This window comes from Nicotiana attenuata, chromosome 2 (genome assembly GCF_001879085.1).
Source record: "Nicotiana attenuata strain UT chromosome 2, NIATTr2, whole genome shotgun sequence".
Classification (NCBI taxonomy): domain Eukaryota; kingdom Viridiplantae; phylum Streptophyta; class Magnoliopsida; order Solanales; family Solanaceae; genus Nicotiana; species Nicotiana attenuata.
The window spans coordinates 69,729,808-69,744,610 of record NC_031990.1 but is presented as its reverse complement, the minus strand read 5'-3'; positions in this window follow the sequence as shown (position 1 = coordinate 69,744,610).

Below are 14,803 nucleotides of genomic sequence, written 5' to 3'. Positions count from 1 at the left end.
ATATATATATATATAACATCCAAAAATAACGAGGTGCAATAAAATAAAATATGAGTTTAATAAATAAAGTAAATTGATAAGTTCAGAGGCTACAAGTAGGCATACAAATGGCCTATTAAAATTAACTTTTGCATATTTAATGTTCATTAATACTTAAATCTATATATATTACTATTTTATATTATTTTGGAAAAATACAACTTTTATAGTTAAAATTAAATTTTCATAACTTGATATTGTTTGAGCAACATTGCTAAATAGAAAAATCCGTCACTAATATCATTTAGCAACAGATTATCATGAAATTCTTCTAGCTACGAGCGTTTTAGCGACAAATTAGCGATGACGTTCGTAGCTAATTCCAGTTTTTTTTCTTGTAGTGAACTCTTATTTTTGTCATTGAAATAAAGTTATTCACTTATGAAATTTTGTACATATTGTGGTTAAAATATTATTATTGAAATGACAATCCTAACTGTACGACTAAAGGTATAGTTAACTCGTAAATTTATCGTCACTTTAAATTTGTGTCTATTAATTTGTCATGACAAATAGTTGTAACTATTATCTAACTATCTTTATGTTCTTAAAATAAGAAGATAAATATTTGTTTGACTACAAAGTTTTTTTTCAAATTTTTAATGTGGCTAGAAGATTGCTACTGTTACGTAAGATTTACCTTGTTGCAAAAATTAATGATTAGTTACAAAATTTATCGTAGCAATGAATTCTTGGCTATAGCATTTTATCGTGATAACTATTGCCATAACTTTTTATAACTTGAAGAAAAATTATTTATTTAGTAACATTTTGATTTAAATTGTGACTAAAAGGTTATTATTTATATTAAGTTTCAACTAGTGGTAAAAATTAATGAATAGCTACGAAATTCTATTAAAGCAAGAAATATGTGGCTAACTTTATCTATACTGCCACAACTTTTTATAACTTGAAGCAAAAATATTCATTAAGCTATAATATTTTCTTTCAAATATTTTATTGTTGCTAAAAAGTTACTATAGCTATAGTAAGTTTCAACTCGTGGCAAAAAACTAATGATTAGCTACATAATTCAATTATAGCAATAAATCCGTGGCTATATCATTTAACTATTGCCACAACTTTTTAGAACTTGAAGCAAAAATACTCATTTAGCTACAATATTTTATTTCAAATAATTTATTGTGACTAAAAGGTAACTATTGCTACAGTAATTATTGATGCGTGGCAAAAACTTATGATTAGCTACCAGATTTTATTTGTAGCACTAAATTTGTAGCTATTTAAGTAGTTATTGCCATGATTGTTAGAAATTATAGCTAATTTGAGGAATTAGCTTTACCAACTTAATTTTCGTGGCAAAGAAATTTTATAATTTTGCAAATAGCCATAGAATTCTAATTTTTGTGGCTATTATTAGGTATTAGCTATAATTTTTAAATTCATAGCTAAGATTTCATATCTATAGATGCATAATGTTGTAGTGATTGATCTATCATCACTTCCCACAACTATTTTGAATCTGTGAAACCCTAGAGTCTTAAATGACACTATAAAATGAGCCTTTAATGTTCTCACCAACACGAGCTAACACTGAAAAAACATCTACACAATCATCTAAGAGCAATTTTGAGATCAAAACCTAGGGTTCCTTACTGTTTTCTATTTCGTTTCTGAGTGATGTAGTTGCTTCTAGCTTGAAGATTTTGGGGTCTTAAGAAACTAAGAGAGATCTTTATTTGGTCCGCTGCCCTCTAAAAGGTCAGTACAGTCCTAACTTCTCTCTTTAATAATCTTGTATAAACGTTGTGAATATGTTGGTTGTATTTCTGTGAACTATAGTTGTTTATGATGCTTATAACTAGCATGAAAATGTTTACTTTCTGCTTATAATAACGTTGTCAGGACCCAAAATTCACTATAGGTTGTGATAGCGCCTAACGCCGCAGTCCGACAAGCCAATGTTGATTTATCAATTTATTTACTTATTTTATTACTTTTGAAATCATAATCTCTACTAATATAATGGTAATAAATAGAATTTTCAGGGTAACATGATAATAAATACGCAATTACAATAACGAACAACCCGTAGGAACCCCCAAAACCCGGTGTCACAAGTGCATGAGCATTTTCTATGGAGTACATCAAATAATACAACATATGTCCAGAATGTAAATAAGATAAGATAAAATAAATGGTACAATGGGGACTCGGTGGACTGCAGTGCATAGCCTTGATTGCAGCTCACATAAAGTCTCCTCAACAGATGCGCCTACGCGCCAAGATGATCACCCAATGACCTGTCAAATCCTGCACATTTAGTGCAGAAGTGCAGCATGAGTACATAAATCAACACGTACCTAGTAAGTATCTAGCCTAGCCCCAGAGAAGCAGTGACGAGGGGTCGACATCGACACTTACTAGAGGTCAAATAAAACAATACAATAAAAGCATAAACAGATATGAAGCATACGACAATCATGGGGTAAATCTGTAAGTTACATAATCTCCCAAATGTTTTCGTTAAAAGCACGAACTTCTAAACCTTGTATTCTACCTTAACAACTCAGAAAGTGTCAAGTGTCAATATCAAATAAATGAGGAACACCAGATAAAATACCGGGCATTAGTGGTAAGATTAGCTTGTGATTATTCGGACTACTAATGATATAACGCAAGATTCCGCCGAGGTCGTTCGGCCCAATCCTGAATAATGTGTACACTGCCAAGGGTTATGCGGCACGAACCATAGATGCATCTATATACCACCGAGGCGTTCGGCCCGCTCCACAAAAAAAAGAAGGAAGTTATCGAATCACGAGACACGTGCCTACTATATAGTACATGAGCACAAAGTGAACATAATCTTTACCGTTTCTCAAATAACTAGCCATTAACTCAAGGTGAAAAGGCTCGGCCTAGTATACCCACAAGTAGTATCATGTAGCAATTACACAACCTAGGAGGTAGTTCCCCCAAGGTTAGACAAGAGACGTACCTCGCTCTAAAGTTCTATAACCGACTCCAACGCCTCTCTAACTCTTCAATTTAAGGCCAAAAGATTCGAAACTAGTCAAACAAATGTGCAAACCATAAAAATATTCTCCAATTCTTGTAATAAATCATTTTAAATAAATCCCCAACTCAGCTCGATAAGTCGATAAAGTTACCTTTCGAGCCCACGTGCCCGGATTTCGAAAATTTTTGAAGATAAACTTTACCCATAACACCAGGAACTCAAATATATAATCTATTCTTAAATTCCCAAATCGTGGTCAAAATCCAAAAATACCAATTTTTTAGGTTTTTTACCAATATCATAATTTTTAACATATTTCTCATGCTTAAATCCATATGTAAAGCATGTATTTAACTCACATTGTGAAGAAACCACTTAACCCATAATAGTTGATGAAGACGACACTTCAAAATTGCTCCAAAATTGGCTCCCATGGACTAAATGAAGGGGAATTGAGCCAAACCCCCGTTTTAAAAGAACACACTACCCAGCCCGACCATCGCACCTGCGGTCCATTAGTCGCTTCTGCAGCTCCGCACCTGAGGAAATTCCCATCGCAGGAGTGTTTCCCACTAACCCAGACAAGTCCGCTTCTGCGGACAAAAATCCGCTCCTGCAACCTCACTTCTGCGGCACTTCGCCCAGCTGCCCTTCTCCACTTCTGCGGAGTACTCGTCGCATCTGCGGGCTCGATGATGCACAAATCCTCCTCGCACCTGCGACCAGTTCCCATCTCACCCAGGACGCTTCTGCGACCCCTTTGCCACTTTTGCGGTCTCACTCCTGCGAACATAACCTCACAGGTGCGATCACAGTTCCTCCAAGTCCAAACTTGATTGGTTTCAAATCCAATTTGCACTCGAGGTCCCTGGGACCACGTCCAAGCATACCAACATATCCCAAAGCACAATACAGACTTAGTTGAAGCCTCAAACCACGTCAAACAAAATCAAAATTATGAATCAACGGCCAAAACCTTTCTTCCAACTTTCCAAGCTTCAAACTTCGTTGACTGCATCCGAATCATACCAAAACATTCCGGAATGACGCCAAATGTTGTGTACAAATCATAAATCACAATACAAACTTATTCCAAGGTTCAAAATCCCAAACGGACATGGATAACACCAAAGCCCACTTCAAATCAAACTTAGGAAATTCTTAAACTTTCAAAATGCCAATCTTCCAAAATAAGCGTTGAAATGCTCCCGGTTGATTCGATACTCAACCCGAACATACGCCCAAGTCCGAAATCTTCATACGAACCTATTGGAACCTTCAAATCTCGATTCCGAGGTCGTTTACTTAAAAGTCAAACCTTAATCAATTCTTCCAACTTAAAGCTTCCAAAATTAGAATTTTCTTTCCAAATTGATTCTGAACTTACCGAAATCCAATTCCAACCATACGTACAAGTCAAAATATCTGAAGTGAAGCTACTCAAGGCCTCAAACCGCTGAACAATACGCCAGAGCTCAAAATGATCGGTCGGGTCATTACATTCTCCCCCACTTAAACATACGTTTGTCCTTGAACTTGCTAAGGATTGCTCCGGAGTTTTCCAAAATCACTGGTTAACACCTCGTGCACCTACCTGGGCCACCACAACCCAGTTGAACACATTAGCTTGAGCCATACTGAAGATCGTCTCTTTTATTTAGTCAATAAGCCTTAGAACCAAATTCCAACCTCTGAATTCCTCTACGAGACCTAATTCTAACATATAAACACCGTATAAGCCCCTACACACTGCACCCCAACATGACCATGCTCCTCCGTTGAAATCACACCATGCACCACATAGGTCGCTTGACTATAACAACATCCTCTAACAACAATAACTACAATTCCACGAATCTGACGCCCACAATGCACCTCATGACGCATATAAGTCCTGTTCCAACTCTCGCAATACCGCCACGACAGAAGAGATGCGTAGAAACAAATAACCACCTGCCGGATCAACAATTCATGGAGTCTCTCCTCCTGACAAGGACCATTACCTCATTCTGAACTGAATAATAATATTCTCTTTAATATACCCTTCATAACTCCGATCACACTGATCCCAAGTCCAATAACCTCGTCTTACCCAGTACAAGTTGTTCAGACAATAAGCTATCTCAAACACTGCTAAAATCTCTCATGACGCCAACAATGTGCGAACAAGCTACAAACTCGAATATAACTCATAAGGAAGAACAAATTGTGACAGGGAATTACCCAGCCCGCATAACGAATAGAATGTCTGAATAGGTGCTATGAACCTACCTCAGGGATGAAAAACAAGGCACACAAAATATGTGTAAGGAACTATACTCAACATCTCACTGTTGCAGCGTGCAACCCAATACAATGTATCGCTGTCGCGGCGTGCAACCTGATCTAGCATGAAAATGTTGCGGCGAGCAATCCGATCCACACAACATCCCGTGGCAGCGTGCCACCCGATCACACATAACAATCAAGAAGAAAACACACACATCAAGCCGCAACGCTCATACTTATGAAATGCCCGAATATCGACCATAAGCACGCCAAGTGCATAATACAAATCCTGGGGAGACGGATAGCGCTATATGCTACGAAACCCAAGCAACACTAAGGTGCAATAAATGACATGTGTCTCGAGAGCCATCCTGCTCACATAACACCACAAGCTACACGAGACCTCAATACGTGTGCGAATAATCAAGGCATCTCACAACTCACATGGCACACTAGAGATTATACAGAATAGCTGACGATGAAAATAACATCCAATGCCCGAAGAATCCTCCATAAGCAATGCTATTCTGAATGAATACACCCGGCCTAATGTAGAGCACACCTTCACATTTAGACCCATCAACGGACCGCAAGTCAATTCTGATCGTACAGAACTAGGCTAATAACCTTTCAACGATCCACAATAACATCTTTCCATGACACATAAGAATAGCCGTCAAATCCAGAAAAAACTCACACAGTCCACAGCCCAAGGAATAGAACGCCTCCCAGGCCTAAACTCTCACATTAATGATAGTACCAAAAATCTCCATACTTGATTTAATCTTTAACAATCAAGTGACTAACAAGCCACACTTATACAAGTTCCCCCGTTGGGTACGCTCCCACGACATTCCGCTCAGGTAGCAAAGTCCGCACATCCATACCACCAACCATTCTAATTCTGTAAAGCAAATCGAGAATCCTCCAATCAATACACAATGCCTCTTACACAGAATGCCGTCCTCAGGTGACACTAAAGAAAATGCCAGCTTATTCTGATCATCTGAATTCTCCCCTGCTCATCCGAGCTCGTGACATTCTTATCAACACCGAACCGCAATCTTGATCCTCAACTTTCAAATCTCCATGCCGCGCACCGTACCTACCATGTCACTTCGTGAGAACACACAAATCCATAATAACCCCTGAACTACTAGCAGAATAAACACTGCATTGGCTAGGAACTTTTCACTTAGCTCATTTCAAAAGAGCCGAAGCAACACGCAACTGAATCCCCAAACCGCAGAAAATACACATCTCAAGTCGTGATCTAAACTGCCATGACTCTTCCGGAATCCATTTATACCACAAAGCCATTTGATTCAAATAGCTCCCAGATCAATCAAGTTATAGTTGTTGTCGAGCCTGCACGTACAACCACAAATCACATGTATAACTTCACACGCCGAAGGAACTGATCATTGCCACAATCATACTAATTCAACCATTACCAACCGAGCCAACTTCTTCCAGTTCACTCTTGACTTGCCTTAGAAATATTAGTAGCTTCATTCAGAATCACAACAACACTCCTCCCGAGTGACCCACTGCACGAGGCCATTTTGTCTCAATACCTACCATCTCATACCTTCCTCATGCGCACAATGGCATCTCCAACTGGTACACCCATTGTGCAAGACCTTCCGCAAATCCGAAGCTATCTCTTCCTTTCCTCAAATACTGCACCGCATACCCAATGATAACATAGATCACTCCAAGTCCTGTTCACAATCCACCGCAAAAACGCGATCCTTAATCACACTACGGACCCGAAATATTTAGGCACTGCACTTAAATTCTTGAATCCACTGAGACCGTTGTTGAGAGACACCCACTCTGACCTGGTCCCAAATACAACCAACTCCAACGCTCTGCTAGCATATGAACACCCTCTCAAAGAAGCAACCGGCTGAATTTTTTTCCTTGTACATCACATCCACAAGAAGCATAAACTCTGAGTCTTCCCAAAACCTGCACATGAATCAATAAGGCGGAATATAGTGCACATTTATCAATTTCTTTGCTCGAATTACCCTTGATATTTTTTGTCCTTAGTCATAATAACCCATCAATACACCGACAACCAAAAATCGCACAAGCAAACAACCCCGTGATCCAATCGTAGATGGCGGGCTCCCCCACTTAGCTTTAAGCTCCCATCACATAATGTAGAGCCCATAATGATTCCTCCTTCTTAATTACCATGATCTCGCACCGTCAACCTGCAAAATTTGTCGAAATCTTTTTGGTAAACATTTCATGAACATTCTGAATCATCAACCACAATCACATATTCGACCTCTTACCGGCTAGCAAGTAAAATTCTTCGTAAAAGCTTAATCAACATCACGCCACCACTAACCTGCTTACAGGAGATAGCCTAGTTGTGGAAATTCCATGCTGACATCTTCCAACGGTGCTGCACTGGGTACAACTATTACAAAAATAGTAGGCCCTCCTGAGCCCGTGCTCATCCACTGGCTGTACAAGTCCTTTCATTCCCCATTAACATCAACTAAACGTGCAACAATATATCCCGAACTCGAAGTCGTGTTGCATCCCAACGATAATCAAGTTTCCACGTCCCTCTTCATTTCAAGAAAACTCCTTCCTGCTATATCTAATGTTCCTCAGTACAGTAGCCACCATCCTAATTAGCACTTATGGACTTGGTCACCATCTACCATGATTCCCAAATCGCTCTAAACTTCTCTCAAGGCATGTGGATATCCTACTACAAAATCCATATGCTACTTTGCCACTCCCACTTCGGTTGAGCCATCTTCTTTCAGCAACTTCTCGACCTCTGCTTTTCATACTCGACCTGCTAGTAATTCAACCACAACGAGACACCTCCCGCCATACCCTTCCTCATACTCCGCTGCCCGAATATTACCCCAAATCAAATCCATACCTGTAGCATCTGAAGAAATGAGTCGTTACCAACTCTAAATCTCCTAGAAGATCATCTTTCTCGAGCCATCAACATTAGAAATACCAATTCGATTCTGAACCACTACACACCGCTATCTCTAACAACCACTCCTCAGGCACTATTTCACAACACCCTACCCCAAAGGCCAAAAATCAAAGAAGATCATAACACCGGTGAACCTTAATGCGCTTCAACAAGACGATGACACCACATCAAAATGAAAATTCCACCACACTCAAGAATATCAAGTCTCACTACTCTATCAACCAAAGCTTGAGCATTCATAGACCGATTGTCTTTACTCCGCTCGATTTAAATGTTGAACCCCTAAATCATGCCCCGAGAAATCCTCCTTTCAATTCATTCACTACCTCGACACATAGACAAGCACCCTACCGTTACACCAACACTGTGCGATAACAATGTTTGAACATCATAGCAATCGACGCATAGCCTCGAAACCATAAAAAATACAGCTACTAAGCTGAAATGACAGAACATCCTTTCACAAGAAGACGATAATAACTTGCTCGAATGCGCAGGGAGAAACATCCTGCTCCACGTCTATAGTACCACTGAAACTCCTCGATGTCCCATTAACACGTGCGCTGAACATCGTATAAGAAAGAGTAGGAAGGAAATAAAGGCATAAGCCTTAAAGGAATCAGATCGCACGATGAGGAATCACGAAGGGAAGTGCTCCTAACAGCCATGTTCCCTCTCGAAGATAAGTACAGACGTCTCTATGCCGATCCACAAGACTCTACTTGACTTGCTCATGACTCGTGAGACATATAGGTCGTGATGGCGCCTAACGTCGTCGTCAGGCAAGCCAACGTTGATATATCAATTTATTTACTCTTTTTATTACTTTCGAAATCATAATCTCTACTAATTTAATGGTAATAAATAGAATTTTCAGAGTAAAATGACAATAAATACGCAATTACAATAACAAACAACTTGTAGGAACCCCCAAAACCCGGTGTCACAAGTGCATGAGCCTTTTCTAGGGAGTACAACACTAATACAACATCTGTCCAGAATGTAAATAAGACAGGATAAAATAAATAGTACAATGGAGACTCAGAGGACTGCAGTGCGTAGCCTGGATTGCAGCTCACATAAAGTCTCCTTAATAGATGCGCCAACGCGCCAAGATGATCACCCAATGGCCTGTCAAATCCTGCACATTTAGTGCAGAAATGCAACATGAGTACGTAAATCAATGTGTACCCAGTAAGTATCTAGCATAACCCTGGAGAAGTAGTGATGAGGGGCCAAAATCGACAGTTACTACAGGTCCAATAAAGCAATGTAATAAAAGCATAAATAGATATGAAGCATAATACAATGATGGGGTAAATATGTAAGTTACATAATCTCCCAAATGTTTTCTTTTAAATCATGAACTACTAAACCTTGAATTCTACCTTAACATCTCAGAAAATGTCAAGTGTCAATATCAAATAAATGAGGAATACCAGATAAAATACCGGGCACCACTGGTAAGATTAGCTCGAGACTATTCGAACTACTAGTAATATAGCACGATTCCGTCGAGGTCATTCGGCCCGATCTGGAATAATGTGTACATTGCCGAGGGTCATGCGGCACGAACCATAGATGTATCTATATACCGCCAAGGCGTTCGGCCCGCTTCACAAGATAAGGAAGGAAGTTATCGAATCACGAGACACGTGCTTACAATACAGTACATGATCACAAAGTGAACATAATCTTTACCGTTTCTCAAATAACTAGCCATTAACTTAAGGTGATAAGGCTCAGCCTAGTATACATATATTTATTTCTAAATCAATTTCAATTATAAATTCAAGTAATTAAGCCAGTAGAATAAATTCAAATAATTTAAATATTGCATGATAGGGTCCTAAGTCTACCCGAACATAAACATGCTTTAGCTACGTACGGACTCTAGTCACGTCGTGCGTATGTAGCACCAACAACTAGTATCACATAGAAATTACACCACCTAGGGGTTAGTTTTCCTCTCACAAGGTTAGATAGGAGACTTACTTCGCTCCGAAGTTCCATAACCGGCTCGAATGCCTCTTTAACTCTTCCTTTTAAGGCCAAACGATCCAAAACTAGTCAAACAAATGTTCAAACCAATAAAAATATACTCCAATACTCGTAATAAATCATTTTAAACAAATTCCCGACTCCGCTCGAAAAGTTGATAAAGTTACCCCTCGGGCCCACATACCCGGATTCCCAAAATTTTTGAAGATAAACCTTAGCCATAACACAACGAACTCAACTATATAATTTATTCTAAATTCCATTCCCAAAATTGTGCTCAAAATCTAAAAATACCAATTTTTCTAGGTTTTCTACCAAAATCCCAATTTCTACAAATTCTCATGCTTAAATCCATATGTAAACCATGTATTTAACTCACAGTCTGAAGAAAACACTTATAATAGTTGATGAAGATGGCACTCTAAAATTTCTCCAAAATCGGCTCCCATGGACGAAATGAAGTGGATTTGAGCCAAACCCCCATTTTAAAAGAACACACTGCCCAGCCCGACCTTCGCACCTGCGGTCCATTAGCCGCTTCTGCGGCTCCGGACCTGTGGAAATTCCCATCGTAGGTGCGGTTCCCACTAAACCGAATAAGTCCGCTTTTGCTTACAAAAATCCGCTCATGCGGCCTCACTTCTACGGAGCCTTGACCGCTCTTGCGGCCCTTCGCCCAGCTGCCGTTCTCCGCTTCTGCGGAGTACTCATCACATCCGCGGGCTCACAGATGCGGAAATCCTCCTCGCACCTGCGACCACTGCCCATCTCACCCAGGACCGCTTCTGCGACCCCTTGGCCTTTTTTGCGGTCTCACACCTACGGTCATAACCTCGCAGGTGCGATCACACCAGAAGCCTTAAGCTTCAGTAGTTCCTACAAGTCCAAACTTGATCTGTTTCCAATTCGATTCGCACTCGAGGCCCCTGGGACCCCGTCCAAACATACCAACACATCCCAAAACATGATACGGACTTAGTCAAAGCCTCAACCATGTTAAACAACATTAAAACTATGAATGAACGGCCAAAACCTTTCTTCCAACTTTCCAACCTTCAAACTTCGCCGAACGCGTCCGAATCATACCAAAACATTCCGGAATGACGCCAAACTTTTTTTACAATTCATAAATCACAATACGAACCTATTTCAAGGCTCAAAATCCCAAATGGACATCGATAACACCAAAGCCCACTTCAAACCAAACTTATGAAATTCTTAAACTTTTAAAATGTCAAGTTTCAAAAAGAAGCGCTTAAATGCTCCCGAGTGATCCGATACTCAACCCGAACATACACCCAAGTCCGAAATTATTAAACAAACCTATTGGAACCTTAAAATCTCGATTCTAAGGTCGTTTACTCAAAAGCCTTAATTAATTCCTCCAACTTAAAGCTTCCGAAATTAGATTTTCTTTCCAAATTGATTTCTGACTTTCCAAAATCCAATTTCGACCACACGTACAAGTCACAATACCTTATGTGAAGCAACTCAAGGCCTCAAATCGCTAAACGACTCGCCAGAGCTTAAAACAATCGGTCGGGTCGTTACAAATATGTTGTCTGCTTATGATTACTTGTCCCGCCTCTTGAGTCTTTAATTAATAATTGATCAAGTTATCATGACTCCTAATGGTTTTCATTTCTGAGTTTAAACACCCTGTATGTTTAAGCTGTAATGTGCATTGAATGATTGCTCGTGTTTACCTGAACCTCATAGTCTTTTTCACTGATGATTTTGCTGTGATTTTAACTTCTACAGATTGTTTCCTTGCATTCTCTTTGTCTTGTGATCGAGTTTATGATTTAATAATCCTAACTGAGATGAATTTTGAAAGTTCATAAGTTCATAGCATAAAAATATAAGTGTTTAGATGATTTCCTTCTCTATACCTATGTCTGTCAACTCTGAGGGCAACTTTTGGGCTATCACCATGGTATTCACATGCTTATACCAAACTGTTGGTTGCATTTGCATGAAATAATCTTGTTTGAGTTAAGCTGTCTTTTTGCATAAACATCAATATTTCTACTGTATATATTCTGTTAAGATTAAGTTATCTTCTTCTTCACAAAAGTAAGTCATAATCACATTTGTTATGATTGACTGATAGTTATTAATTTGAACTTAGTTGTCTCATGTTTAGATCTAATCCTTAGTTGCATGTTTAAATCAAACCTATTTGTTGTAATGCTTTCTTGTCTTTAATCTCTTTATGCCACTATTGACTTTTTGAAGTTTACATGTAGTTACCATTAAGTTATCTTCCATGAAGTAGGACCCAGTCATTTTTGCTATAATCGAGTGATAATTTTTTAAAGCTGAGCATGACTACTTCACATTTAGATACTAAGCTAGCATATATGCCTGAGTTAAACTTGTTTTGATACAATACTTCCCTTATCTGTAACTCCCTCTCTTCATGACATGTTTAACTTGATTCTGTAATATGCAAAGCTCCCCTTTCTAAATGAAATCACAACCTCACTTGAAGTGTCTGCATGCAACTGATTAAATAAGTATGTTTCTTATTTGACTCCATGTTCTTGTCTTAAACTACCCTCTCCCCTCTCCTTACTATCAATTTGAAATTGAATCTGATCCTTAAACCTTGTGAGAAGTCCTTGCTTGATACTACCTAAGCATAATGATTTGTCTAAGATTAGTGTTGTTATAAAAAGGACTCTGTCAAATTATCTTTAGAAACTTCATATTGAATCTATAACCTATGGTCCTATTAAGAACTTTGATCATGTTTCTACTACTTCTGATAATGCCTGAAAAGCTATTTGGTATAATTGTTTGTTTGAATAATTTTCCATAGTATTTGAATATTGATATTTTCTTGTTCCAGTCGTTTGTTTATATATATATATTTCATACATGATTGAATATGTAGAATGTATGGAGCATGTCTCTAATGACTTTCTTTCTCTTTTAGGCATGTACATCCATTTGGGCCTGGTGAGTTCCTAAGGAACTCAGGCCCAAGTCCTAGTCTTGTCGCATTTTCTGGAGAGTTCAGAGTCAGCTGTAGTCGTATCTCTTTACTGCTGGGCCTACCTTCTTGAGGCCCAATTATCAGATTCCAGTCCTCTTTCCCTAAATTCCTTTGTTATTAGTTATTGCTTCCTTAATCTAGTTTACCGCTTCATTACTTTTATCTACTGCTTTGTTGCTTTGTCATATTTGCTTTAATATCACATGAAGCATAGGCAAGCTTTAGATATTATGGGACTTAATAGAAATTAGTTAGTAATTAATTCCCATTTTCATTAATTAATCTACTCATACCATTACTATGATCTCGCTCACTTTGCCTTTTCTTAAAATATTTTTGAAGCCCAGAACTTAGTAAAACAGCAGCCCCATTTTCAAAAGAAATCAGAAAAAGAATTGCCAGCTTTAGTATCAAGAGGTAAATCAGATTTTTTATTTAAAAAAAAAGTGATGTACTATCGCCCAAATGGATTTTCAAAAGACCGCTTCTCTTTAAGTTTTAGAAATCAAGATATGTCTTAGGCCCACTTCTACAAACACTCCTTAGAATCACACATTCCCTATTCAACTATTTTCCTAACTTAACCCCCTTTTACAAGTTTTATAGAATCTAGACCATCTACATACATATATCAAAACTCTTTCAACATATCTTTAAAATCCTTTATAAATTCATACTCCTCTTAAGTTTCACGTCTATTTTATACTCTCCCTTAGATACATACAGTAAGTCGTGCCCTTTAATAGTAATTAAGCACAGTATAAATAATTGATCGCTTAAAATTAGTCTAAGTCCTATGGAGCTACCTCAGGTAGATTTTAGGGGTGCTTAACACCTTCCCCTTAGAAGAACAAGAATCCTTACCCATAATCTCACCGGTTAGCAGGCCAATAAAAAATGTAATTTAGCAAATAAATAGGTACCCTAGTATACCTTTAAATATTAGGTGGCGACTCTCTTTTATCAACAATAGAGAAATCACAAGTTGAATCTTATTTTGTCTAGTGCAAAATAGGGTGCAACAATGGCCCTGCAGGATGAAGTAAGGAAATGTATTGAGGAGCAACAGGAAATCCAGAACACCATTTACCACTACTACTCCAAGATGTTCACCACTAAACACCTAGGCTCCCTCACTCCCTAGAAAAGCATAGTCTATGGTTCCCACACTCTGTCCAACATGGAGCAAGCTACTTTGAGTGCTCCCCTAAGGAGTAGTGAAATAAAGGTGGCCATGTTCTCTTTCAAACCTATTAAGACCCCTGGACCTGATGGTCTACACCCCCTCTTTTACCAAAGATACTAGAATATCCTGGAGAGAAAAGTGACTCAGTTCTGCAACCAGACTTTTAGCACCCTAGAAATGAAGCCTAAAGTTAATACAAACTACCTATGCCTGATTCCTAAGTGTGCCAACGCCATGGTCCTTAAGAATTTTAGGCCTATATGGATATGCAATATGATGTACAAGTTAATTACCAAAATAATTGTCAATAGAATCAAACATGTCCTTCCTTCCATCATTGGC